Source organism: Bubalus kerabau, chromosome 1, assembly GCF_029407905.1.
Source record: "Bubalus kerabau isolate K-KA32 ecotype Philippines breed swamp buffalo chromosome 1, PCC_UOA_SB_1v2, whole genome shotgun sequence".
NCBI classification, from domain to species: domain Eukaryota; kingdom Metazoa; phylum Chordata; class Mammalia; order Artiodactyla; family Bovidae; genus Bubalus; species Bubalus kerabau.
Window position 1 is genome coordinate 244,474,796 of NC_073624.1, and position 27,602 is coordinate 244,502,397.

At 38.9% G+C, this 27,602-nt stretch overlaps 1 long non-coding RNA gene across 1 annotated transcript in view; it reads right to left on the reverse strand.

Annotated features, from left to right (window-relative positions):
* Positions 1-913: 913 nt before the first annotated feature.
* The window catches only part of LOC129637794 (uncharacterized), a 123,024-nt gene continuing 96,335 nt past the window's right edge, over positions 914-27,602 (reverse strand). Inside the window, exon 4 of the long non-coding RNA XR_008707575.1 lies at positions 914-1,704. This is a non-coding gene — a long non-coding RNA (uncharacterized LOC129637794). The remainder of the gene's footprint in view (positions 1,705-27,602) is intronic.

Genomic DNA, 27,602 nt, shown 5'->3' on the forward strand with positions numbered 1-27,602 from the left:
GGTGACTTGGGATCAGGTGTTCATCTCGAGTCCAATTTCTTGTGCTCAGATGGTAACATAATGGAGACTTATGTTAAAGAAACCACCTTGGAAATGGATTGTGGCAGGCTTGGATTAATGGGTACACTTCTCTAACCAAAGGATAATTTCAGGTACAGAACTAGTGTTTTCCTTAGATAGCGGGGTTTTGCATTCATTATTTCTTTTTAACTTTAAAGTCACAAAATTCTGCCATATGTATGGAGAAGGTATTCTAACCTTCATTTTAAAATAAGAAAACTTAGGTCTGACAATATGAAGCCATTTATCCAAAGTAACCCAAAAGACAGTTGGTGTGAAAGCCTGGACCATACTCTGTGACTCTAGATTATTTTTTGATCCTTTCACTCAATTACATGATCACTGTGGTCCTCCATTGCTTTATATTTTTATTATTCTTTAAAACAAACAAACTCTTGTTTTCATCATCTCGAAAACAACTATGACCAGAGGAGATAAAGATGTCAATAAAGGAAGAGAGAGTGTTGCTGCCTTAAGACTAATAGAAGGGGGGACAATCTTAGATCATGCTCCAGGACAATCTTAGATCACCCTCCAACTAGGATCAGTTGGTAGCAGATGTTTGTAACTCTGTGTCAAGAACTCTAAAAATTGTGTCTGGTTTCTCCTGGGTGAAGGAAAAGCTTCCTGATAGGTTAATAATGTTTGGGGGGAGGAGACTATTTTGTGATTGCTTAGTGATATCTGCGTGGACTCTGGAAATAACAGGGGAGAAAGAAAGAGGTTATTTACCATGCCAGGCTGGGAGTGTCAACATCATTCATTTGAGATTATGGCACAAATTTTATTATTCTGGTGCTTTTAGTAAAATGAGGGGAAATAATTCTTGAGAGTTAATCTTTGTAAGGGCATAACATTTATTCAGGGCTTCCTATACATTCATATTAAATTTAAAATGGAACATGTGAAGAGAAATTAAATATAAAATTTAGGGATCACAATATTTGACAAACTATGGCTGGATTTGGTTCAAAGTAACAAATGAGCAATGACGATGTTGATGATGATAGTAACAAAGATGAGAACAATAGGTCATAGTGTCTAAATATTAGTATAAACATTCTCTACAGAGAAGAAAGCTGATGAAGGAGAATTTATATGAAAAATTTATACACAGACCTTCCAAAATATAAAGCATCTTTCAAACTTGTGAGAAAATAATATTCTGCAGCTGGTTTTCATCTCTAGAAGAGTGCTGAAGAGCTATAGGAAAATTAGAACATCATTCAATTTCATTTTTAATTGAAAAAAATTCAACTAAGACACATAACTGTCCTTGCACAGAAATAACACTGCAGATGCAAAATTTTCTAGATTCTAAATTTATTTCATGATTTCTAATTTGAGATGGTGTTTGTTGTTATTGTTGTTTTTTCTTACTTTGAGGTTGTTTTTCACTATAAAGCATCATCCTAGAATATCTCCTATTGGAGAGAAAATTAAGAGTCCATTTCAGATGATTAGCTTGAGAGTCATAGAAAACACGGGAAGTATAAGCAGTGATTCAGAAGCCTTCACTGCACGCAGATCAGCGTGAGGTTAGGAATAAGACAGGGTAAGAAAGTCTGGGAAACTAGGCAACAGTATTCTGAGTGTTCCGCAGCAGAAAACAAACCCGAAGGCCATATCCCAAGGGCAACCGACCTATGAGAGAACAAGAAACAAAACGAAAACAAATCAAATAGCACTGAATTTTATTGTCAGATAAATTGCAATCTTGTGGGAAAGCTATTTACCTCAAATAACAAAAACATAGAAAATAAACCGACAATAAATCAAACTTGTTCATCTGGAAGAACTCCATGGGGACCAACTAAAGACAACTAACATCCTAAGTAAAAGTCAATTTATATATACAAATTAAAATATATATAGTATATATTTTTGTACACTTTGGGTTTTATATAGGATGCTATATGTTATAGAGAGAATATATACTTCTTAGTGTATATACACACACATATATATACACACTAAGAAAAATTCTAAAATGTGTGTATGTATATGTAAGTATTATAAGAAGACTTTCTGTAAAATAGAAGCAAAATTAAGCACAGTACTCATATGTCTTATTAAAACAATGTAGGACATCTAAAACTGGGCTTGCCATTTCTCAGGCAAGAAAAGAAATTTAGCCAATTTAAGATTGAAAAGAAAAATGGGCACTTTACATACATATCAGGTGGAAAGTAAAAGAGAAATAAGGTGACTGAATCTAGGAATTTCAAATGGAGCTCACTGGAAAAAGAGAAGCCAGATAAAAACAGACTCGAAGCACATACATGATAACAAGCATGCAATGATGGAGCCTCTCTCCTAGTTAGGTCTGCCTCTGCACTGGGGGTGGGAAGGGTGGTCTGGACGGCACAGTACACCTCAGACAGGCTGGAGGCACATGTTCTTCTGGATGCCTCTGCTTCAGGTCTCTTGCACAGATCACGAGTCAGAGCGTCCCCCTCTGTCTGGATCTCTCTGAACAGAAACTTTATTCAGATCCCTAATCCATTGCTTCTTATTCATTCAACCACCCAAGACTCCATGTTTAATCTCTGTAAATTCAAGGCACAGTATACTTCTCTTTGCCTCCGAATTGTTCTGGTCTATGGACACTATCCTTCATTATTCAGTTATTATGCCAACCTGGTCCCTCCAGCCATTGGTTATACCTCTGTAACTCACTTCCAGTCCCTCTGGCTCACAATCAATGAAATGCTACATGATACAGTAGAAGAAAGTTTCAGAGTCAGATGGACCTTGGTCCATGCTTGTTCCTCCACAAACTGCTGTGTGAGTCTTAGCAAGTTGCTCCACCTCTCTGCATTTCAGGTTCACACTAGTAGAATTACTGTCTAGATTTACAGTAATTTTTAAAACACAATTCACTGGCATATCACATACACTCAAAGTTATGCTAATTATCATTACCTGAATTCCAGAGCTGACATTTCATTCCATTCTACTATTGTGTCATTTCTGATCTTCTGTGGAATTATGCAAAAAAAAAAAATCTCCCTTACTCTTCACTAATTCATTCATTCAACAGTTCTTTTACTGGATGTCTACTAGGATATGAGCCTCTATGGTAGGCGCTGGAAATGCAGCAAGGAGCAACAAAGAGATACAGATACAATGCCTGCCCTCATCAATCTTTTAGTGGAATAAAAAGTATATTTGTAAATGTCAAATTAATAATTTTATGTGCTTTTAATTGCTATGTAATAAGTGCATGAAAAAAAAGTACTGTGACACCTAACCTATTGTAGGAAAGGGATTGTTGTTGTTCAGTTGCTTAGTCATGTCCGACTCTTTGTGAGCCTATGGACTGCAGCATGCCAGGCTTTCCTGTCCTTCATTACCTCCTGGAGTTTACTCAAATTCATGCCCATTGAGTCAATGATGTCATTATCTTGTCCTCTGTGGTTATCTTGTCCTCTGTGGTCCCCTTCTCCTCCTGCCTTCAATCTTTCCCAGCATCAGGGTCTTTTCCAGTGAGGAAAGGGATGGATCAGAGAAATTCCTAAGAAAAGCTGCTTCAAACTGAGACTTAAACTATGAGTCAGATGATTTATTCAAGCACAGACAGCAGAAGCCATGCCAAGAGGATAGATACATGAGAAAGCCCGAAGGAGGAAAGGTTTGGCATATCCGAGGACCAGGAGACAGTGTGACTGCAGAAGTCGCGTGCTCAGGGGAAAGAAGATTGCAGTTAAACGTAAATAGCAAACCGGTCCAATATGGACCACAGAAAGAGTGCAGCAAGAAACTGTTCCCAAGTCTCTTAATTACTCAATGAGCCAAAGAACAAGGGGGGACCGAATCTCTGAGACAACATAGTAGTAGCAGGTTTCTTGCACAGGATTGAGCTGTAGGTGGTATGTTGCAGCAATGTTAGGGAAACACTTGTGCCCTAAAGAATTCTTGCCTTGTAAATAGATCTCAAGCTATTTTAGGGACACCTTAAGGTAGCAACTGACAACTACACACATGATTCTCAGTCACCACATGTCGGTCAACCTGATAATATTCCAGCCATAAAATATTTCCCTCCTCTGTGCTGCACAGAAATGTGTCCCTGAACCTCTTTTAACAGTTCACAGGTTTGACTGTGAAGGGTATGTCTCCATGTAAACTGGATCAGTGTTATCTCCAATGCCTAGAACAGTGGGACACAAACAAAAATAATTGTTTGTTGTTTAGTCACTGAGTCATGTCTGACTCTTTCATGACCCATGGACTGTAGCCCACCAGGCTCCTCTGTCCATGGAATTCTCCAGGCAAGAATACTGGAGTTGGCTGCCATTTCCTTCTTCAGGGAATCTTCCTGACCCAGGGATCAAACCCAGGTCTCCTAATTGGGAGGCAGATTCTTTACCACTGAGCTATTAGGGGAGCCCTGGGACACAAATTACATGCTCAATAAAAACTGTATTCAGACTTTTTCTTTCATATTTGGAATATCCTTCCCCTCCCATTGTTTTTTTGAGTGTGTGTGTGAATAACTTCTCTATCAAATAAATAGATGGACTTTCTGTGTATTTCCTCTAAACTTCACTCATCACTCTCAACTATCCACCTACATCATAGTTGTCTCTTTTCTTCTTTCTATCCCATCAGATAGAAACCTCCAGGAAACAGTCACATTTATTTTATTTGCTATGCCTCTAGGACCAATAAAAGATGCTTAATAAATATCAGTTCAGTTCAGTGGCTCAGTCGTGTCCGACTCTTTGCAACCCCATGAATCGCAGCATGCCAGGCCTCCCTGTCCATCACCAACTCCCGGAGATCACTCAAACTCATGTCCATCAAGTCGGTGATGCCATCCAGCCATCTCATCCTCTGTCGTCCCCTTCTCCTGCCCCCAAAACCTCCCAGCATCACAGTCTTTTCCAATGAGTCAACTCTTTGCATGAGGTGGCCAAAGTACCGGATTTTCAGCTTTAGCATCATTCCTTCCAAAGAACACCCAGGGCTGATCTCCTTTAGAATGGACTGGTTGGATCTCCTTGCAGTCCAAGGGACTCTCAAGAGTCTTCTCCAACACTACAGTTCAAAAGCATCAATTCTTCGGCACTCAGCTTACTTCACAGTCCAACTCTCACATCCATACATGACCACTGGAAAAACCATAGCCTTGACTACATAGTTTGAATTAATTAAAGTGGTGAATTTGTAAAAAATGAACTTGCTCATGAGGCCAATTAGCCTCGTGTTCATTTTATAGACAATGAGATCTGTCCAGTCAGCAAATTCAGAGCAGCACCAGATTCACAACTCATCAAGCCTGAGTTATAACTATGGAACTCATCCCACTGAGTTTGGCTAATTCCCTGTGGCAGACATTAAGGAAGAATTATTGGCATTTAGATTTTATTTCTTTGTTTTATTCTATTTTGTTCTGCAGAGGGAAATGCTTTGGCATTAGTATCAGCCATTAAAAAAACAACAGAAAAGACATAAAGGCAAAGTATCCTAAGTACCTAGAAAAAGGTAATCAAGCAAGAAACGGAATAAAATCAATTCATCACAAAAGAACAGAAAACAACAAATTAATTCTAAAGCTCTCTGGGGGCTAAAAACAACACATGAATGAACTCTAGCAATGCTACAAAATATTCAACAAGCATGAGCCTGAATTTGTTATTTTAAGAAAGAATTGGGTCATTTATCCCAGCAGTGTTTGCCTCAACATACTACATGGAACACTCTCTGTGAGGGTCCCTGGTTGAGTAGGCTTGAGCTGAATGATTCATCTTCCTTTATGATTAACATGTATGACAGTGAAGAATCTGGCTCCACCTGTTTAATCCAGTGCTTCCCAAACTTATTTAGCTTAAAAAAATTTTTTTTGCTCCTCCCTTTAACATCAATTAATACTTAGAGAAAGTGAGTGTATACTCACGTCTGACTCTTTGTGACCCTATGAACTGTAGCCTGCCAGGCTCCTCTGTCCATGAATCGGATTCTCCAGGCAGGAATACCAGAGTGAGTTGCTATTTCCTCCTCCAGGGAATCTTCCCAGCCCAGGGATCGAACTGGCGTCACCTGCATTGGCAGGCAGATTCTTTACCACTAAGACATCTGGGAAACCCTGTAATGGTCCCCAAAACACCCTTTGGGAAATACTTATGTATGTAGCAGGAGAGAGTAGATGAAAGGGAAAATCTGTCCCAAGAGTGGATCCACACTGAAAGGTCTCTGTGCTGTGCTGTGCTTAGTCACCCAGTTGTGTCTGACTATTTGCAACCCCATAGACTGTAGCCCACCAGGCTCCCCTGTCCCTGGGGATTCTCCAGGCAAGAATACTGGAGTGGGTAGCCTATCCTTGCTCCAGGGGAACTTCCTGACCCAGGAATCTAACCAGGGTCTCCTGCATTGCAGGCGGATTCTTTACCAGCTGAGCAAGTAAGCCTCATAGGTCTCTGCTGCTGCTGCTAAGTCGCTTCAGTCGTGTCCGACTCTGTGTGACCCCATAGATGGCAGCCCACCAGGCTCCCGTCCCTGGGATTCTCCAGGCAAGAATACTGGAGTGGGCTGCCATTTCCTTCTCCGATGCATGAAAGTGAAAAGTGAAAGTGAAGTCACTCAGTCGTGTCCGACTCTTCATGACCCCATGGACTGCAGCCCACCAGGCTCCTCCATCCATGGGATTTTCCAGGCAAGAGTATTGGAGTGGGGTGCCATTGCCATAGGTCTCTAAATACATGTAAATGTAAAGCTTTTCTGAAGAGCACTCTCCCATTACTTCTTTCTATTCTGCTACTTGGGATATTTCTGTGTCTCCTAAAATCAAGACAAGTTAGACCACAAGGAGGACTGCAGAAGATGACCATCCTTTCCCAAGATGAAATAAAACCAGTTTGATATGAAGTTAGAAATTCCAGCTGCTTTAATAATACAGTTTTCATTGTCAATCACACATTTTAAAGGATGCATAGCCCCCAGCAACCTCCTAGTCCATTTTTTGGATGGTTAGTGCAAAATGCGCTGAGAATTTCTTTTTCTCCCTTGTTGCTCTAACTCGGTATGGCATGTCTATTTCAAACACATGTCTAATGACATTTCTAGGGATTTAGAGGTAGGAGATACAGAAAGGCCCACAGGAAAAGTGACAGTCATCAAGTCCTGAAGACATGCACTATGCAGGTAGCAGGCAGTTTCTCATATCTGAGCTGCAACTTAAAAAAAAACAACAACCTTAGCATCATGGTCTGAAGGTGTGTTCTCCCCAAAACTTGTATGTTAACCCCTACCCCTCAGTGTGGTGGTACTAGGAGGTGGGGCCTTTGGGAGCTGATTAGGATTAGATGAGATCATAAAATGAGCCCTCACAAATGGGATTAGTGTGCTTGTAAGAGTCATGAGAGAGCTTACATCCTGTGTGCTCTCTGTCATGTGAGGATAACAGTGAGAAGACACCAGCCTGCAACCCAGAGGCTGGTCCCCACCAGAACCCAACCTAGCTGTCGCCCTCATTTGGGACCTTCCAGCCTCCAGAGCTATGAGAAATAATTTTCTGTTGTTTATAAAGTATCCATCCATTTTGTTATAGCAGCCTGAATAGACTTAGTAGCATGATCCAAAAGTATATTAATAGTGAAGAAAAAATGATTTAGAAAGCATACCATTGTGAAATAAGCTTAACATTTTCCAAGAAGTTTTAAACCTACAGAGAATCTGTGACAGAGTTCCTTTAAATGGTAAGATTTCTTGGTAATTTTGTCAAGGTGTGCTCAATATTTTTTAAACATTTTCAATATGACAAAATAGAGATGCAAAAATGCAAGGGGCTTCCCTATGGAAGGTCACAGTCAAATAATGGAAATGAACTTGTAGTTAAATAACTGAAATACTGTGTAATATATCTTCTAATAAGATAAGATCACACCGATTAACATGATGAGACAAAATGATCAGCTATACTTAGAACAGTAAGGGAAGAAAAGTTGTTGGAATGAGATACTGGAATGAGATGTTGGAGGATTAATAGACGTTTGCTCAATGGGCATGTTAGAGAGAGGCATTCACAGAAAGGACAATTATATAAGATACGTAAAACAGTCTGGTTAATTCAAGACCCTGTGAGGCAATGAGAGTTGGAGGTTATCAAGAGGTGCTCGGGAGAGGAGGGAGTAAGGAAGTGACTTGTGTCTACCTGCTCTCCCCTAGGACATAGTAACAACTTTAACCATTTTAAGTTTTTTCACATCTGTCAATCAAGACTATTTTCTTCCTCATTTAAAAGATAAATTAAATGACAAAAGACAAATTTAACTTTTTAGAGTTGTATAACAACAAGCTATTACCAAAAGTCAACTCTTTGGCCTACATTCCTTTCTATTGGACAAGAGGAGTTTCTGAGTGAAACAAGAATTTATTTTTACCAAAAAAAAATTAACTTTTCAGGGACACAAAATGGTAAATGGCTGTTTGCAGGGAAGAACAAAGTCTTTATCAGTTCAGAGGAAGAAGGCAACAGGCCCCAAACTCCCAAGCACTTTTCCTTCAAGTCGTGAACCCCCATCCTGGTGTTCCAACCTGAACTAATAGAGGCCCTCCCCCAGCACCACTATGTCAATTTCATGAAAGAGAGACAGCTGTCAGGGATCCAATATGGTTCTCTGGTTGCAGGCAAAACATACAGAATCTGATTCTCTTAAGGCAGAAAGGAAACCTGGGACAGCTCACAGGGTGAAGGAAAACAAACATAATACACTTCTAAGAAGGCCCAGCCAGAGGAGCTTCAGGACTCCTGATGAACTGCAAGAGCTCTGTTCAGTCTTCTCCTGACACCCTCATCAAGATGGAAGAACTGAGCTGTTTTGGTCCCACACCTGTGAAGATTCAAAATATAGGAACAGAGGATCTGACCCCACTAGTTTGCATCCCGAGTCTATCCTTTAGCCAGGGGGATCCAGGGCACTCAAACAAAGGTAATGATGGAGAGATAGTTTCCCTAAGCAAAATAAGGATGCTGATACCAACATAAGAGAGAGGAGACACTGAACAGATGAAATCAATAAAGGCCACCATAATCTATTATAAATTTTCTGCAAGTGGTATCATGCATCTGGAAATTTATAGTCATCCCACTTATTCACTGAAATCTACACCCTGTACCCATATAAATGGGAAGAGATGGAAGAGGTATTACAAAGGAGAGAGGTAGGAGAGTAGAGAAGTAAAGAGTAAGATTCAGGGGGCCAAACTATGGGACCAAGTCTCAGTTCCACCATTTACTAGTGGTGAGAATTCAGTCACATTTCTTAAATTCTCTGTGCTTCAGTTTTTGCACCTATAAAAACAAGATGATATTAGCGCTATTGGTAGAAAATATGAGCTAAGCAGCAGTTCCCAACCTTTTTGGCACCAGAGACCACTTTTATGGAAGACAATTTTTCCACCAACCAGGGCTGTGGGGGGATGGTTTTAGGATGAGTCTGCTGCATTACTTTTATTGTGTGCATTATTTCTATTATTAATACACCAGTTCCACCTCAGATCATCAGGCATTAGATGCTGGAGTTTGGAGACCCCTGAGCTATGACATGTGATGCATTTAGTGCTATGCTGGCATTCTCTAAGTACTCAATAAACATCAGTTATTATCATTTAACTGTCTGGCACTGTGACATCTATAGCTATTTTTCTTTCCCTTTTAAAATGTCTTGTTTTGATTCTTGTTTTCTCCAGATCCTCTTACATAGCATCACAATGTCATAATAGAAATTCAGAGTGAGAAGCATCTTTGTTCCTTTACCACCTTGTTTCTCTCCTACCTGAAAAGAATAGTCAAGACACCGTTTAGATTTCAAACTAATGTTCTGTGGCAACTGCTCAACATGGGCAGCATTCAAAATACACCTCCAGTGATTTTTTTCTCTGAAAGGTATACAAGTAAGGTCAATAGAGGTGCCATTTCCAAAATATATCTGCCCTGAGCAACATAAAAGGATTATTTAAGAGGGCACAGGGCATAGGACACACTCTGATATTAAAAGGCCTAGCAACTAAAATTAATTTTACAAGCTCCCCCACATACAAATTTTCATTGACTCTGAATTTTCTATCTGAATTACTTTTTTCCTCTAGTTCAGGGAGATCTAAAAAAAATGAGTAGGAAGAAGAAAAATCTTTTCATTTGCAAACCATTGCACAGACACCTGCACCTTTTGAGCATTTAAAGGTAAATGACTTTGTCCTTTTCTTGTTCCTTTTTTCTCTGCAGAGTTGAGTGACAGCAGCATTGGTACAAAAATAAAATACCTATTTCCCCTCATCAAGTCTCACTGCTTTTTAAATTATCTTGGGTAGTCTTCATTTGTAAATATCTTATCTATGAGAACAGATGCCTTGAAATTTGCTAAAGAAAATAATAGCTTTCTTTGCTCTTTTATCAAAAAACATATCTTCAACAAAGGTAAAACTGAGAAAGATTTCTGGTTTTTGAAAAAATTTATGGCCCTAAAATACTTATTTTTTTAGCTTGTTCAAACTTTAAAATAGAGGATAAAGTTAAAAATTAGACAGTTTTTTGTTTTTGTCTCAATAACACTCCTGGGATTGACATTTGAAATAAATTTCAAGCTAACAAATTATTGGTCAAAATGTTCTCAGAAGTATTTCAAAGTCCAAGATTATGTCTTTATTCTCTTATAATTATTTAAAAGTTTATCTCCATTAAATCATTCTAATTATTATTCAAAAGCAGCTACATGTTTTTGTTTCCTAACTGATTCTGTTGGCTTAGTATTTTAATGAATAATTTTTCTTTTAATGTTCTTTAAATGGACATGGACTGGTTCAAAATAGAGAAAGGAGTACATCAAGGCTGTATATTGTCATCCTGCTTATGTAACTAAGATGCAGAGAACATCATGAAAAATGCCAGGCTGGATGAATCACAAGTTGGAATCAAGATTGCCAAGAGAAATATCAATAACCTCAGATATGCAAATGATATCTCTCTAATGGCAGAAAGCAAAGAGGAACTGAAGAGCCTCTTGATGAAAGTGAAAGAAGAGAGTGAAAAAGCTGGCTTAAAACTCAGTGTTCAAAAACTAAGATCATGGTACCCAGTCCCATCACGTCATGGCAAATAGATGGGGAAAAAATGGAAACAGTGACAGCTTTTATTTTCTTGGGCACCAAAATCATTGTGGATGGTAACTGCAACTATGAAATCAAAAGACGCTTGCTCCTTGAAAGAAAAGCTATGACAAACCTAGACAGCATATTAAAAAGCAGAGACATCATTCTGCTGACAAACATCCATATAGTCAAAGCTATGGTTTTTCCAGTAGTCATATACAGATATGAGAACTGGACCATAAAGAAGGCTGAGTGCTGAAGAATTGACGCTTTCTAATTGTACTGCTCGAGAAGACTGTTGAGAGTCCCTTGGACTGCAAGGAGATCCAACCAGTCAATCCTAAAGGAAATCAGTCCTAAATATTCATTGGAAGGACTGATGCTGAAGCTGAAGCTCGAATACTTTGGCCACCTGATGTCAAGAATAGACTCATTTGAAAAGACCCTGATGCTGGGAAAGACTGAAGGCAGGAGGAGAAGGGGATGACAGAGGATGAGATGGTTGGATGGTATCACAGACTTGATGGACATGAGTTTGAGCAAGCTCTGGGCAATGGTGAAAGACAGGGAATCTTGGTGTACTGCAGTCCATGGGGTTGGAAAGATTCAGACACGACTGAGCAACTGAACCAAAAATAATAATTTTTTAAAAGATTAAAATAAAGATGAACAGATATGGTATTTCCAAACTTTCACAATGTTCAGTTAAGTTCAGTTGAGTTGCTCAGTCGTGCCCGACTCTGTGACTCCATGGACCACAGCACGCCAGGCCTCCACTGTCCATCACCAATTCCCGGAGTCTACTCAAACTCTTCTCCATTGAGTCAGTGATGCCATCCAACCATCTCATCCTCTGTGGTCCCCTTCTCCTCCTGCCCTCAATCTTTCCCAGCATCGGGATCTTTTCAAATGAGTCAGCTCTTCGCATCAGGTGGCCAAAGTATTGGAGTTTCAGCTTCAGCATCAGTCCTTCCAATGAACACCCAGGACTGATCTCCTTGAGGATGGACTGGTTGGATCTCCTTGCAGTCCAAGGGACTCTCAAGAGTCTTCTCCAACATGACAGTTCAAAAGCATCAATTCTACGGTGCTCAGCTTTCTTTATAGTCCAAATCTCACATCCATATATGACTACTGGAAAAACCATAGCCTTGACGAGACAGACCTTTGTTGGTAAAGTAATGTCTCTGCTTTTTAATATGCTGTCTAGGTTGGCCATAACTTTCCTTCCAAGGAGTAAGCGTCTTTTAATTTCATGGCTGCAATCACCATCTGCAGTGATTTGGGAGCCCCAAAAAATAAAGTCTGACACTGTTTCCATGGTTTCCCCATCTATTTCCCATGAAGTGATGGGACCAGATGCCATGATCCTAGTTTTCTGAATGTTGAGCTTTAAGCCAACTTTTTCACTCTCCTCTTTCACTTTCATCAAGAGGCTCTTTAGTTCTTCTTCACTTTCTGCCATAAGGGTGCTGTCATCTGCCTATCTGAGGTTATTGATATTTCTTCTGACAATCTTGATTCCAGCTTGTGCTTCATGCAACCCAGCGTTTCTCATGATGTACTCTGCATAGAAGTTAAATAAGCAGGGTGACAATATACAGCCTTGACATACCCCTTTTCCTATTTGGAAGCAGTCTGTTGTTCTGTGTCCACTTCTAACTGTTGCTTCCTGACCTGCATACAGATTTCTCAAGAGGCAGGTCAGGTGGTCTGATATTCCTATCTCTTTCAGAATTTTCCACAGTTTATTGTGATCCACATAGTCAAAGGCTTTGGCATAGCCAATAAAGCAGAAATAGATGTTTTGCTGGAACTCTCTTGCTTTTTCCATGATCCAGTGAATGTTGGCAATTTATCTCTGGTTCCTCTGCCTTTTCTAAAACCTGCTTGAACATCTGGAAGTTCATGGTTCACATATTGCTGAAGCCTGGCTTGGAGAATTTTGAGCATTACTTTACTAGCGTGTGAGATGAGTGCAATTGTGCAGTAGTTTGAGCATTCTTTGGCATTGCCTTTCTTTGGGATTGGAATGAAAACTGACCTTTTCCAGTCCTGTGGCCACTGCTGAATTTTCCAAATGTGCTGGCATATTGAGTGCAGCACTTTCACAGCATCATCTTTCAGGATTTGGACTAGCTCAACTGGAATTCCATCACCTCCACTAGCTTTGTTCATAGTGATGCTTCCTAAGGCCCACTTGACTTCACATTCCAGGATGTCTGGCTCTAGGTGAGTGATCACACCATCGTGATTATCTGGGTCGTGAAGATCTTTTTTGTGCAGTTCTTCTGTGTATTCTTGCCACCTCTTCTTAATATCTTCTGCTTCTGTTAGGTCCATACCATTTCTGTCCTTTATTGAGCCCATCTTTGCATGAAATTTTCACAATATTATGGCTTATAAAATTGGATAAAGAAAATAAATCTCTTCCCCAGGCTTTAGTTCTTTATATAGAGCAACCCAGAGAGCAGATAGGAAGACATGTGATTCCTTTTCCACTCTGGCCTGATTCCTATAAGACCCAGAATCTGGTCATTAAGAAAACAGGGTGAGCATTCAGCTGCTGAAAGAGTGCTACTGGGAGATGGGCAGGACACTGTCTCTTTCTACCATCTCCTTACTGGATCATTGGGTTTCTGATATTGGCCAGCATCCACTGCCACCTTTACAATTTCAGAAGAAATCTCCCATTGTGTGTTGTATTCATTTCCTAGGACTCCAAGAACAAAGGAAACCATTACATGGCTTAAACAACAGAAATTTATTCACTTACGGTTTGGGAGTCTGAGAGTCTGAGAAATCTGAGAAAGTCTGAGAAATCAATGCTTTCCCTGAAGGCTTTGGAGGAGGGTCCTTCCTTACCTCTTCCTCGCTTCTAGTGGTTGCCAGCAATCCTCGCAGCTATGTCATTCCAGTCTCTACCTCTATTATCACAGGGTGTTTTCCTGTGCAGCTGTCTCCAAATTTCCCTCTTTCCATTAGGACACCAGTCCTTGGGTTAGGGCTCACACTAATCCAATATGACCTCATGTTAACTGGATTACTTCAGTTAATCAGACCCTATTTCCAAATAAGGTCACCTTCACAAATACCAAGGATCAGGACTTCATCATATCTTTTGAGGGGACACAATTCAATCTACAATATGTGTGTTTTCATGTGAGACAGGGCCCTGTAGCCCTGCACTACACAAGGAGAAATCAGACTTTCCCAGTTTCTAGCCAGACATGTGACCCGGTCTCAGCCCATTTGGATACTCCCAGCCCCTGTATTACAGTTGGACCAAGAGTCACAAAGGTGAAAGACATTTAAATTTCATTCCCTCATGCAGTACTGATGCCCAACTAATATCCCAACAATAGTACAATTCTCTCATTTCTTCCAAAATATCAAACCCCTTTGGCCTGACATAGCTAGAGTCAGTTTGTTATTTGAGAAGAACAGCTCTCAAAAATATAAATAGGAGACAAAGGAAGAAAGAAGGCAGAGAGATACCTCCCCTAGAAGGTGTAGATTCTCCAAGAAAAGAATTCTCCAAGAAAAGTCTTAGAAAGGCTAAGAAAGGAAGATCTTAAAGGAAGTATCTACTGAAGTATGTATATGGAATCAGTTCAAAATGTTATGGTTATAGGCAGTAGGATTTAAGAATTCCTGTATTTAGGAATTACACACATGGGATGAACATGTGCATAGTACTATATATAAGATAGAGAACCAGAAAAAACCAACTGTATAGCACAGAGAACTCTACTCAACATTCTGTGATAACCTATGAGAAAAAAAAATCTTTAAAAGAATGAATATATGTATATCTGAAACATTTTGCTGTACACCTGAAACTAACAACATTGTAAATCAACTATACTCCAATAAAATTAAAATATTAAAATTTAAAAAAGAATTCCTGTATTAAAATCTGTAAAGCATTGGGAAAAAAGCTAATTTCTTATTGTTAATTTGATAGAAGAATTTAACAAGCAGGGAAGAAACATAAGAAATGTGCACCAATCTCTGCTGGTAAACACTGAATCTGGATAAGTTTTTCCTAACTGGGGAATAGAAAGATAGAGAGAGATGTCCTCAAAGAATGATGATATATGCAAAACATTAAGAAGAAAAGTCACACTGAAGAATCATGAGGCTGTAACTCTGAAAGTGATTTACTAGTAGAAACAAAGGAAAAAACATTATAAATGGTATAGCACTTCTCAGTAGGATGCCAGAATATATAACCTGTGTAAAACAAGAGCAGAAAAGCAAATATAAAGTAGACGGAGAAGAAAAAAATAGTAAGAAAATATAATTGAAATCAATGAAATTAAAATCAAAGAATTTAATAACCATAGACTAACATATTTTTAAAGAATAGAAGTGACAATATTGTGAAAATTGAGCTAGAGATACATTAAGTTTAGTTTGGTTTGATTTTCCATGAAGTCAAAGGTAAAAGTGCAAGTCAATTGAAACAAGGATTAAATACCAGAGTTGGCTACGACTCCTAAATTCAACACTTATCATGTATCTCTTAATAGATATGTCTTCTAAAATTAAAGTAAGAACCAAGTGAGAAAAAATTTCTTTCTTTCTTGAAACGCTACACACTGTCTTATAAACTGACGATTTGTTTGCATATTTATCTGATACTTTGAAAGGACAGCATAAGGTCTTAGCTCTAAATCTATGAACAAGTCAATCTGTAAAGATGAGTTTAACTGAGCACACATTTGAATGGAAATGTATAAACTGCATGTCAACATACTGTGAAAAGACAGTATACAGTAAAGCCTCATAGAAACATCTTCTTATATCCTTTCTTCCTGGTCTCACCTTGTCCCATAAAATAGAAACTTGGGCCAAAATTTCAGCTTTCTCTAGGAAGAGAAGGATTAAAAAGCTTCTACACTCCTCTTCAGCCCTTACTGGATTCTCCCCTCAAGAAGAAAGGCTGCAACTGGTTGGAGAGTTTGGTGACAGTCTGACATGCGTCTATTTACTTTCTGATTCTGAAGTCCTCGACTATGGGCAATTTTGGATGCCAGGGGAGATTTGGCAACATCTGGAGATATTTTTATTTCCATGACTTTGGATGGGGGTTGAGGGGAGATACCACTTGCTTCTGGTGGATTGAGGCCAGGGATGTTGCTAAGCCCCATACAACACACAGGACAGCCTCTCACTACAAAGAATCATCCAGCTCAAAATGTCCAGAATGCAAGGCTGCTACACCAGTTGGGAGAGCTTTGCTTCTTCATGAACTTGTCTCATTTTCTCCCTTCTTCTTGCAATTTCTAACTCCCATCTTGTGAAATAAGAAAATCAAGGAGGATTTACATTTTCCACCTTTACCTGAGTTGGTAAGTTGTATCTGCATGAGAACCAGGAGGCCCTGTCTGTACCTGGGCCTTTCCTTCTAGTGTCACCTTATCTTATAAAATCGAAAATTTTTCAGCTCTCTCTAGAAAGAGCTGCATAAAAGAAGCTTCCACACTCCTCTTCACCCCTTACTGGGGTGAAGTGTATAAGAAAATGTTTCTATGAGGCTTTACTACATACTATGGCTTTGTTAGTCACAGTCTGAATCTCACAAACGATAAGCAGGTGGATGGCCACTGTTGCTGTGATAGGATCACTCTGATAGAATATTTGATCTGCCAGAACATTTTCCTCTAATCATGGGAAAGATTCAGAGAGACAGATGAGTTTGGAAGGTGGGATCAAGATTTCTACTAAGTGTGATAGAAATGCCACTTCTATCATTGAGGTGCAAATTCCAAGGAGGCAACTGGACATCTGAGTTTGGGACTCTAGGAGAGATGAAGCTGGAGATGAAAACTTGGAAATTATCAGTGAAAGCTGTTTGAAACCATGTAACTGGGTGGAGTCTTCAGGGAATGAGGATAGATTAAAAAGACAGGACTTAGAATTTAGCATTCCAGCATACCAACATTTAGAGGTCAGAAAAAAAGGGAGAAGAATCAGCAAGAAAACTGAGAATCAGGGGCTATGCAAGTTAAGGAAGCTGTCTTCCAAGAGAAGAATGAGACAGACATTCAGAGAAAGGAAAGGACTGAAGGAACCCTGGAGAGATGAAGAAAAAGATCTCTGTTCTTGTTTAGAATGGACATCAATTATTTTCCCTGTCCAACATCCAGCCCTAAATCTTAGTTTAGGTTCCCCAGAAACAGAGCCAGAGAAGGAGTTATCAATTAAGGCTGTGCTCTCAGGAGCAAGGGAGTGAGGGAAGCAGGATGGACACAGGAGTGAGCTAATCAAGGCGGTGCTCTCTCTTGGAACTCTGGAGCATGACGTGCATTATTACCTTACTCCTTCCCTGAGAAAAGAGGTGGCCCTCTGTGCCCTTGAATCAAATAGTCACTAGGTGCAAGCTCCTGGAGAAAGGGGTGATTTACTTTCCGGATGAGCTGCTTCCTTTGCTGAAGGCAATTATCTGGAGAAGAGGGAAGCTCCACACTGTGAGCAGCCAACATGCAGAGCAGCTCAGGAATGGATGCTCCAGCTTGAGAACAGGATCTGGAAGGAGCACCAACAGCATCGACTGCACTTCTCTTAACAGAACTCATTGTTCCTTCAGGGAACTACTCTTTCTTTACTCCCAACTTGTTCTGCTGGAGTTGTCTCTGCTCTTCCCACCTCAACTGTAGTGATCAGTAGACATGAGAGAGGCTTCCCGACCAATGGGGTCATAATTATAGGTGTAGCCACCAGCTCATGACTCAATTTGAAATGATAAGGGCCGGATCCAGAATTTTTGCAAGAACTCTTAGGAGAGGGAATGTCTCTTCCCAGGGTTGCTAAGATCTGAGGATGTAAAGGTAAAATTGCAACTTTATCACCAGGAGGAAGCAGCCTACCTAAGAATGAAGCCAAATGAGAGGAGAGTTCAGCTTAGGGACAGAGACAAACTCCTGACCTTATCTATGCACCTGGATACAAACATATTGATTCACCTGGGCTTTTTAGATTTGTGAAACAATCGTTCTTTTGCTTTGGCCAGTTTGAGTTGAGTTTCTGTCTCTTCTACTCACCTGAAGGTCTAGTTATACTGCCTGAAACTGCCTGCTCTGTGATTCCCTTCTATTATTTACAGTAAGTCCTGAAGCAAATTTGATTAGCTCTCTTTTCTTTGCAACCAAACATGCACTAAGACACATTTAACACATAGAGATTAACAGTTCAAAGATTATAATACAATTAAGTGAACAACCTCAAAATAGCACCAAACATACTTTGATCTTTCTTGGGTGACTTAGAAGGCTGTTCAGAATAATCCAATGCCTTTGGGTTATGTTTTCTAAAACCAAGTATCAATATATTTCCTATTTGGAATAAATGTTTAAGAGACAAAATAGATTTTTTTTTACTGGCATTTTCCCAAAATAAAACAAAGAAAAAAACTATCCCTCAATCCACTGTTGTGTGAAAAGCCAATATTGGACTAGAGATTGTATTCTACTTTGGGTATCTATGGTCTTTTGTCTGATTTAACTTCTATAAAATGCTATAAATAATCAGTTATTTCTCCTGTAACTGTTATAAAATGCCAGTTAGAAATCACTTACTTCCTCTACTTAACCTATTGTCCACAAAACACTTATCAAAATTTTGCTAATAAACACTGATCCAGCACAAATCCAGGGAGTAAATATATCACAACTGACCTTGTTGAAATCTGACAGTTTCATTTAAACTTTTATTTATATGTGTGTGTGTCTTTCTGCATTACAGTTTCAACATACTGCGGCTGTTCTTTGACCCCTAAATGGTCACGTTCATTCATAGTGATTTCAACTCCAATTGTGGCAAAGGTTGAATACTGAGTCCTCTGCCCAAGCCTTGTCTCTCATACACGTTCACAACTGTCTGATTGGGCATTAAGCTACTGCTGGAACTACACGTTTAACTTTTTATAAAGAGAGATTAATGGGAGCAAATAGATCATAAAGAATCTTAACAGATACTTAGTGCAATAATAATAATAATAATAATAATATCATGCAGCTAGATAAATGCTATGAAGGCAATTAGAAAGATTATACATGATGAAATAAAAAGTCCATTGGGAAAACTGTGACGATAGATTTTTGTGCCTGTTGTTTTTTTATTAATATGACATCACTCAATAACAAGAGTCCTTTACTCTCTGTATTTTGTAACCAGAGGAGAACCTTCAGAAGAGATGACTTTTCTTTGATTCCACCTCCCCACAATCCTCTGAGCTCCTTGGGGAGCAATGTCAATTATACCATCATCAATGCAAATGGCATTTTAAGGAGTTAGTACAGCAGGCAGAGAATGTTAATGCTGCTCAGAAGTGCCAATGTGCACTGCAGACTATCCCCTGAAGTCTGCAGCCCATCACATGTCTTTATTCAGTCAGATCTAATCCTATCAACTCAGAGGACAGGCCACTGGCTTGCTCTCTGCCTTTGTCACTCAAACTTACCCATTAAAAACAATCCATTTGCTAAAGTCGGACAGTGTGGAATTCAAGTTTGGCAGCCAAAAGATAAACTCCTCTACATAGAGAATGATAATGAGGAGCCTGCTGGCTTTCTTGCTTGGTAGGTTATTCTTATTAAGATAAAATGCGTTCCAGAAGTGACTCAGAAACATGGAAATCAGCTAGTTCTTTAAAAGTTATGGGAGCTTAGGCTTTCAAATTAAGGAAACAAATATGATGAACATAAGTCAAACTCAGTAGAAAAAGTGGCACCACTAGAAAGTCCTCCTTGTACTGTGTTTTCTAATGTTGCAGTATTATAAAGAAGAGTCTCACAGTTACATCATTATGAGAATTTAGATGGCTCGATAATTGGAACATCTCTACTAAGTTTTTATTTAATGAACATTTCATTTGTGGTAATCAATTAAGCCTATAAATAAATCATTCTATTACTTTAATGAAGCATCTACCATGTACAAAACACTGTACTTGGTGTGGTAAAGGGCATAAGAAACTGTAAGACTGAAAAAGAATAGATACATGTATATGTATAACTGAACCACTTTGCTGTACACCTGAAACTAACACAACATTGTCAATCAACTTTATACTAAAACCTAGAATAAAAACTTTTAAAAATGAACAAATAAAAAGAAACACAGGTCTTTTTCCAAAATAAAAATAGTATATTAGAAAAAAACAATAACCAGAATTCAAGAAAAGATACAAAGCTGTGGAATGTCATACAAATCACATGTGTATATATGGCTGTCATATAGAAACTCAAAAAGCAATAAAGACAGAGGAGCAGCCCATACTGAGGCTGACTAGTACTAATATGACTTCAACAGCTCTATTATAACACTTAGTAATATCTCTTTTAAAAAAGACAGAAAACAACCACATCCACTTGAAATTCAATAAAATTGTTCTCATTAAATTTGCATTTACTTTTATATTTACCATCTATTCATGTCAAGTGGCACTCTTTTCCTATTTATATAAATAAGTAGAAATAATACTATAAAGCTTCCATTGTAAACAAAATAAAACAGTTAATATGCTTTGGGCTTAAACAGTTATGTAGATATTAAAAAAAAAAAAGAAATTGAATGCAACTGAGTTAAGTTTGGAAAACACAGACCTAGGCTAGGAGCCAGTGAACACTTTCATAAGGAAATACTTGTGCAAGTGCAAAGAAAGTTTATTCAAATATGTTCACTACAGCCTTGTTATAATACAGAAAAACTGAAAAAAATAAATATTCCCAATACAGAAGAAGTTAAATAAAATATGGCACCACCATTTAGATTGCAGCTGTTCAAAGAATGGCAAAGAGCTACATGTATTTATGTGGAAAGATCACCCATTTTTAAAAAATAAGCAAACAAAACAATATAAAATCATGTGTTTAATACTATCCCAATTATTTTCTGAGATATATAAGTAAGCATATGTAAATGCACAGAAGAAAAACTGGGAAAATAATCATTATTATAGTTAATACTGTTTAGCTCAGGAGAAGTGAGTGTGAAATCCAAAGGTAGGGGAAGAGCAAAGATAGCCACATCTTCTTTGATATACTAATGGGTTGTTTGAATTTTAATTTCATGTATCTTTGAATTATTGTTGCAATATTTTAAATACTTAAGAAAACAAGGGGGACTTTCAGGTGAATTTCCATTTGTTTAACTCCCTTCCCAAACTACACTAAAACATCAGAACAGGACTTTTTTAAAGGGCACAAACCACAAGGACAAAGGAAAAAGTACAAGTGCAGCACAATTTTGAAAGCTGGATGGCTGAGTGGGAAAGAATCTAAGGGGAAGGAATCTAAAGGAAGCTCAGTCCTAGATCTGCAGTGGAAGGAGCCAAGAAGAAACTCAATATGCTTTGCAGAATCTACAAAGGCTCTGGAATTGGCAACATTAGGTCCTCTGGGAATGCACATGCACGTGAAATTAAAAACAAGAGGACAGCTGGAAAGACTTAAAGCAGTAGTTAGAGAATCCTGGGATTAGCTACATCCCGCTCCCTTCCCTGTTCTATGGTTAGTTTGGGCATCATCTCTGCCCAACAGGACGAAGGGTGTTTATCCTCTAGAGGACATAAGATAGGTTTACTCTCTAGATGGAGAGCAGAAGGCATAGATAACTAAGGCAGAAGATAATAGATGGAAAAAAGGAGTTCTCCATCAGGAATTGTCTTCATGAAAGGGCCCACTGAGATCAAACTATAAGGAAGCCCACAGTCCAGAAGCCCCACACATGCACTCAGGAGCTTCCTGTCAGTTGTTTATTGCCCTATTCTTGAAGGATCACCAACATTGGAAACAAGACTCAAACATGTAAGGTAGAGTTGGAAAGAAATAAAAGCAACTTGAAGGAAGCAGAGTCTTTGCAAGGAGAATAAAACTTTAAATAAACTATCCCTGCTTTACTCAAAAGATAAGGCAAGCTATAATATACATTAAATAAGAACATGATACTATTAAAAGAAGGAGGAGGAGGAAGAAAAGTGGGAGGGAAGGAGGAGAGGGAGAAAGGAAAGAAAGAACAGAACAAAAGAGAGCTATGGGGAAAAATAAATATATACATACATACAGTTATATGTATATAGTACATATATGGGGCTTCCCTCATAGCTCAGTTGATAAATCATCTGCCTGCAAAGTAGGAGAGCCGGGTTCGATTCCTGGGTGGGGAAGATCCCCTGGAGAAGGAAATAGCAACCCGCTCCAGTATTCTTCCCTGGAAAATCCCATGGACAGAGGAGCCTGACAGGCTATAGTCCATGGGATCGCAAGAGTCAGACACGACTTAGTGACTAAACCACTCCCAACAACCAAACCACCACCACCACCAGTACATATATAGGTGTGTGCTTACATACAGGGCTATGTGTGTGCACATGCGTGTAACTCAATGGAAGAGATGAAAAATGAAGATGAGGAAATCTCCCAGAAATTGAACAAGACTTCAAATAATAGTTGTGCCTGTATTTATTATATTTATGGGCTTATGTGCTTTTTTTCTAGAGTGGTTTTTGCTCACAGCTTAACACAGTATAACTCACTAACCCATTCACTTATCTTGATCTTTCAATTTTCCAGTTTCCGTTAACACTTTTTACTGTTCCACTATCATCTCAAAAGCTAATTTTTTCTATAGAAAGTATGAATTTTTATTTCCCATTTTGATTTCCAATCCAATTTCCCAATTTCAAAAAAAAAATTTTAAATGTAAATCACTTCTCTGCTTTTGGTCCCAGAAGAGGGTGAAGTCAACCCTTGTAAAAGAAAGGAAAGAAAGAATATAGTTTTTATTTGTTTATGTCAATCTCTCCCACTTGAATGTAAATTACATTCCATGATCAGGGACTCTTTTGCTTTCTCACTGTCTAGAACTGTGCCCAATGAAATAAAAGAGATTAGAAAATACTTCTTGAATGAATAAATGAACAAACATAGCCCAGGGGGATGTGGCTTTTGGAAGCGCCATTGCAACTTAGAGAAAAAATGGATATAGTAATAAAGCAGCAGTGAGAAATATTCTGACAACCAAGATTTTATCTCTTATGATACTTGCCTTGAAAAGTCTCAAATAATGTATCTCTGCAATTAAATCCATTTCCCCAGTATAACTCTGATAGGACCATACTTGGAGGTACAACAGTCAATCTCTATAACGACTTTCTTTATATACATATTTGTGACCCTGGGATTCCCATCTGTGATAGGATACCCTTGGGAAAATTCCCTGTATGGTCTATGAACCCTCATTCCTGCCTCATGACAAGTATCTGTGTGTTAGAAGCAGATGGTTTAACAGGCTGTGAGTTATTCTTTTTTACTTAATGTTTTCTTAATTTTAGCAAACTAATGCATCCACGTGGCTTTCAAGTCACAATCAGATGGTGGGCTAGAGAGTGAGCCATTTGGTTGAGGAGCACCCAACTGTCAGCACTCGTGGGTTCCTCCTGTTGGGGGTGTAAGCCTAGCTGTCAGTATTCTGAAACATTTCAGAATAGGGACAGGGGATCTCACCATTCAAGCTGCAGACATTCAGTATCTCACTGTGATCCCCAGCTGTACAAACCTCACCAGTGGGAACTTCCCACTTTTTACCAGGGTGGACAAGGAGCAGCTTCTAGGTAAGAGAGCTAAGAGAAGTCATCTCATGACGCAAAAGTTTAATGAATCCTGATTTTCCACTTCTTGCCATTCTCACTTTTAGAAACTATCTGGCATCTCCGATTCCTACGCCTTTCTAGATGCTAGGATATAATTTTCCTTTTCTCTCATTGGCTTCATTCACTGCAGGCTTTAGTTTCAGCTTTTCCATGTTGGCTAATTCAGTGTCTTTTTTTGGAAATTGCGTGTCTTTGCTTTTCAAGATTTTATAAAACAACAGTGATCCAAATACGTAAAACAAATGTCACGAGTGGTTGTCACCAAAGGTCCATAATTTCTGCCATAAGGGAAACAATAAAGGAGAGATTCACTCCCCCACCTCTCTTTCTCTGTCTCTCCCCAATTTCACAAAACTGGTAGCATTGCTAGAAATGCATCTCCATTTACTTGTTCATGTCCATTCTCTTGAAGGTACATCAGTTCAGCAGCAAAGACTTTTCAGAAAATTAAAGAATCCCAACTTCAGACAGGAATTAAATAGAGAATGAAATCTTCTGACCAGTCTCAGTCTCTTAGTGTCCTGCAATTTCTGTTTCATTTGGGATCAAAAAAGGATCCAGGTAAGACCTTCTCTAGTAAAGTAGAAGCCTTGGCCCAAAATAAGGGGCAGACTGGAGGGGCTTCCTGAATTATACTTCCAGTGCATCGATCTTGATCCTATCAGACATCTTGGAGTAAGTCCATTGCTGTGGTATACTCCTGATAATACTGACCATCAAGTTTCTGTGCCTTCTTTCCACTTTATTTAGCAGTGTTGTTCTTGGGTCTTAATCTGGATCCCTAATACTCTAGGTTTTCCCAATTCAACCTCTATTTCCTGACTCACAGACCTCAAGCTGCCTCTGAACATTGATAAATCTGAGGCCTCCCACTGCCCTCACTGCCAACATCAGCAGCTCTATGGCACTAGTCATATTTCCTCTCTTTTTTTCTGATTCACACTTAAGAAGTGTTAGCCTGATGCCAACCATGTCTGTGACAACATCACTCTTGCTTAAAAAAGTGTGAAGATAAAACCCACTGTGTGGATTTCAGCCTATAAATAAAGCCATGCATAAAATACCTTCACCTAAAAATTACCCAAATAGGTGAAACCACTTCATAACCAGCTGTTTTTCCCATCACATTTACCTAAATATCACCCTTCAGGTGGGCTTCACAGGTCATGCTAGTGGTAAGGAACTCACATGCCAGTGCAGGAGGTGTAAGAGATGTGGGTTCAGTCCCTGGGTTGAGAAGATCCCTTGCAGGAGGGCACGGCAACGCACTCCAGTGTTCATGACTGGAGAAACCCATGGACAGAGAAGCCTGTAGGTTATGGTTCATAGCGTCAGAGTTGGACACAGCTGAAGTGATGTAGCATGCATGCACATCTTTTAGGTCTGTTCACTCCTATACATACTAAATCACATGTTACCCTTTCTAACAGCCTCAAGTAATATTTTGAGTTTATTCTCATGCCTCCTTTTCCACTTCTCTCAATTTTACATTTAACTGTATACTGCCTTACATTGCTGTTAAATGTTCCTGATTAAGTACAGGACAAAAAGATGAGTTTCATGAGAGAGAAAATAATGGAAGAGAGAATCAAGCTAAGAATTATACATATTCCCAAGCAACAAAACACAGAATTGGGACAAAAGTAATTCTTAATGTATATTGCCACAGTACTATGCTGCTGCTGCTGCTAAGTCACTTCAGTCGTGTCCAACTCTGTGCAACCCCATAGACGGCAGCCCACCAGGCTCCCCCATCCCTGGGGTTCTCCAGGCAAGAACACTGGAGTGGGTTGCCATTTCCTTCTCCAATGCATGAAAGTGAAAAGTGAAACTGAAGTCGTTCAGTTATGTCTGACTCTTCGCGACCCCATGGACTGCAGCCTACCAGGCTCCTCCATCCATGGGATTTTCCAGGCAAGAGTACTGGAGTGGGGTGCCATCGCCTTCTCCAACAATACTATAAGCTTGATATAAAAGGGAAAAGCTCATATTATGCTGTTAAGTCGTGACTCTATGATGACTCTTCAGCTTATTTACCAACCCTTCCATCCGGCACATATATAGTCCTCTTACCACCAGGGGCCTAGGTTTTCTTTAGCATTAAAGTTATATCATTTGGGTGTTCTGGAACAAGAGATTTATCTTGGATTCCAAAATTAAGAGAAAAATGCCCTTAGGTATGTCTACTATGTATGTCAAAAAAGAATATGACTCTGAAAAAATATGCAACAAAAAAACACACAAAAAAATTCTCCTTCCAAACAACCAGTTTCTTCCTCCTTGTCCAGGAAAAAGTATTTCTGTAATCTATATATACTTTTAACGTATGTTTTCAACCATCATATTGTCTCATGGTAAAGTTAATTAAATTTCCTTGGGTCACTAAGAACAAGCTTACTATCTTTTCTGGGTAAACTCATATCTATTAAAAAAAACACACACAGGGGATGATTTCTGATGTTCAAATATTAATAATCAAAGAAAGATTTCCCTTGCTGGAAAAATAAATATGGCCTGAGTATGCAGTATGAATGCATTCACCATGTTCAATGCAATCAATAGAGAGACACTCAGATCCAGGCACACAACAAATATTTCAGCTTACAAGAATAAAGGAAACATCTTAAAAGTATTCAAGCAAGAAGAAGAAACACGCCACCTATAATAAATAAAAGCTAGGTTGGCCTAAGATTTAACACTAAATTTTATTGTGAAGGGAAATTCAGTGACTCAGTAATTTAGTATCCAGATCACTTGTTTTAAATGAGTGTATAAAGACATTCTCAGGTGCAAAAAAAATCTCTAAAAAACACACAGAAAACCAAATTTGAGGAGACAGTCGAGTCAACTGAAAGATAACATCAAAATTAGGAACTAAATTGAAAAAGATATGAAATAAAATTGATCCCAATACTTAGTTTGCAGCACACCTTGGGACTCCACTTTAATTATGTATAACTGACTGCATTCAAGGATGAAACTTGACCATACTGTGCCTTGGGCCATGAGCTCAGTTGTGTCCAACTCTTTGCTACCCCATGGACTATATAGCCCTCCAGGCTCTTCTGTCCATGAGATCCCCCAGGCAAGAATCCTGGATGGGGCTGCCATTTTCTTTCTCCAGGGGCTCTTCCCACCCCAAAGATTCAACGTGTCTCTTGCATCTCCTGCATAGGCAGGAGGGTTCTTTACCCACTGAGCCATCAGGGACGTTCCATATAGTGCTTTGCCCACATGTTTCTCTTTTGTGTGTCTCCTTTCTTCATTCCAAAAATACATGTTTCTTGAGCCCTCTAAGAAATTCAGCAAAAAAGGCTGTGGATTTGGAATTATCTCCTCTAAAAGTTTCACAGTAATTTATGGCAATCTACAGCAAAGGAAACAACAGTAAGCACTTAAATAATTTGCCCAACCTGCTGAATTTGTTATTCTCCAAAACAGAAAACACTATTTTAATACTAAGGCCTTTTTAAATATAAATAAATAGGAAAGTTAGAAAGATAATGAGAAATCACTGATCATTGTTCAAAGCAGAAATTATAGGGTTTAAGGAAAAAGTGTTATATCTATCCTCCAAAACCTCTAATATGATGTTTACATATCCATTTAAGCATGAAAAAGATCTATTACCAAAATTATTAAGCTTTGATACTGGCCACAAGGACTCAATTTGGGAGCTTGTGTTGTTATTCAACATGAAGCTACCCAACATAATTGGAAAGCATTGTAGTATAGAAAATACTTGTCATTTGCACAGGGAAAGTGAATTTATTTGCAATAGCACTGTTCTTTT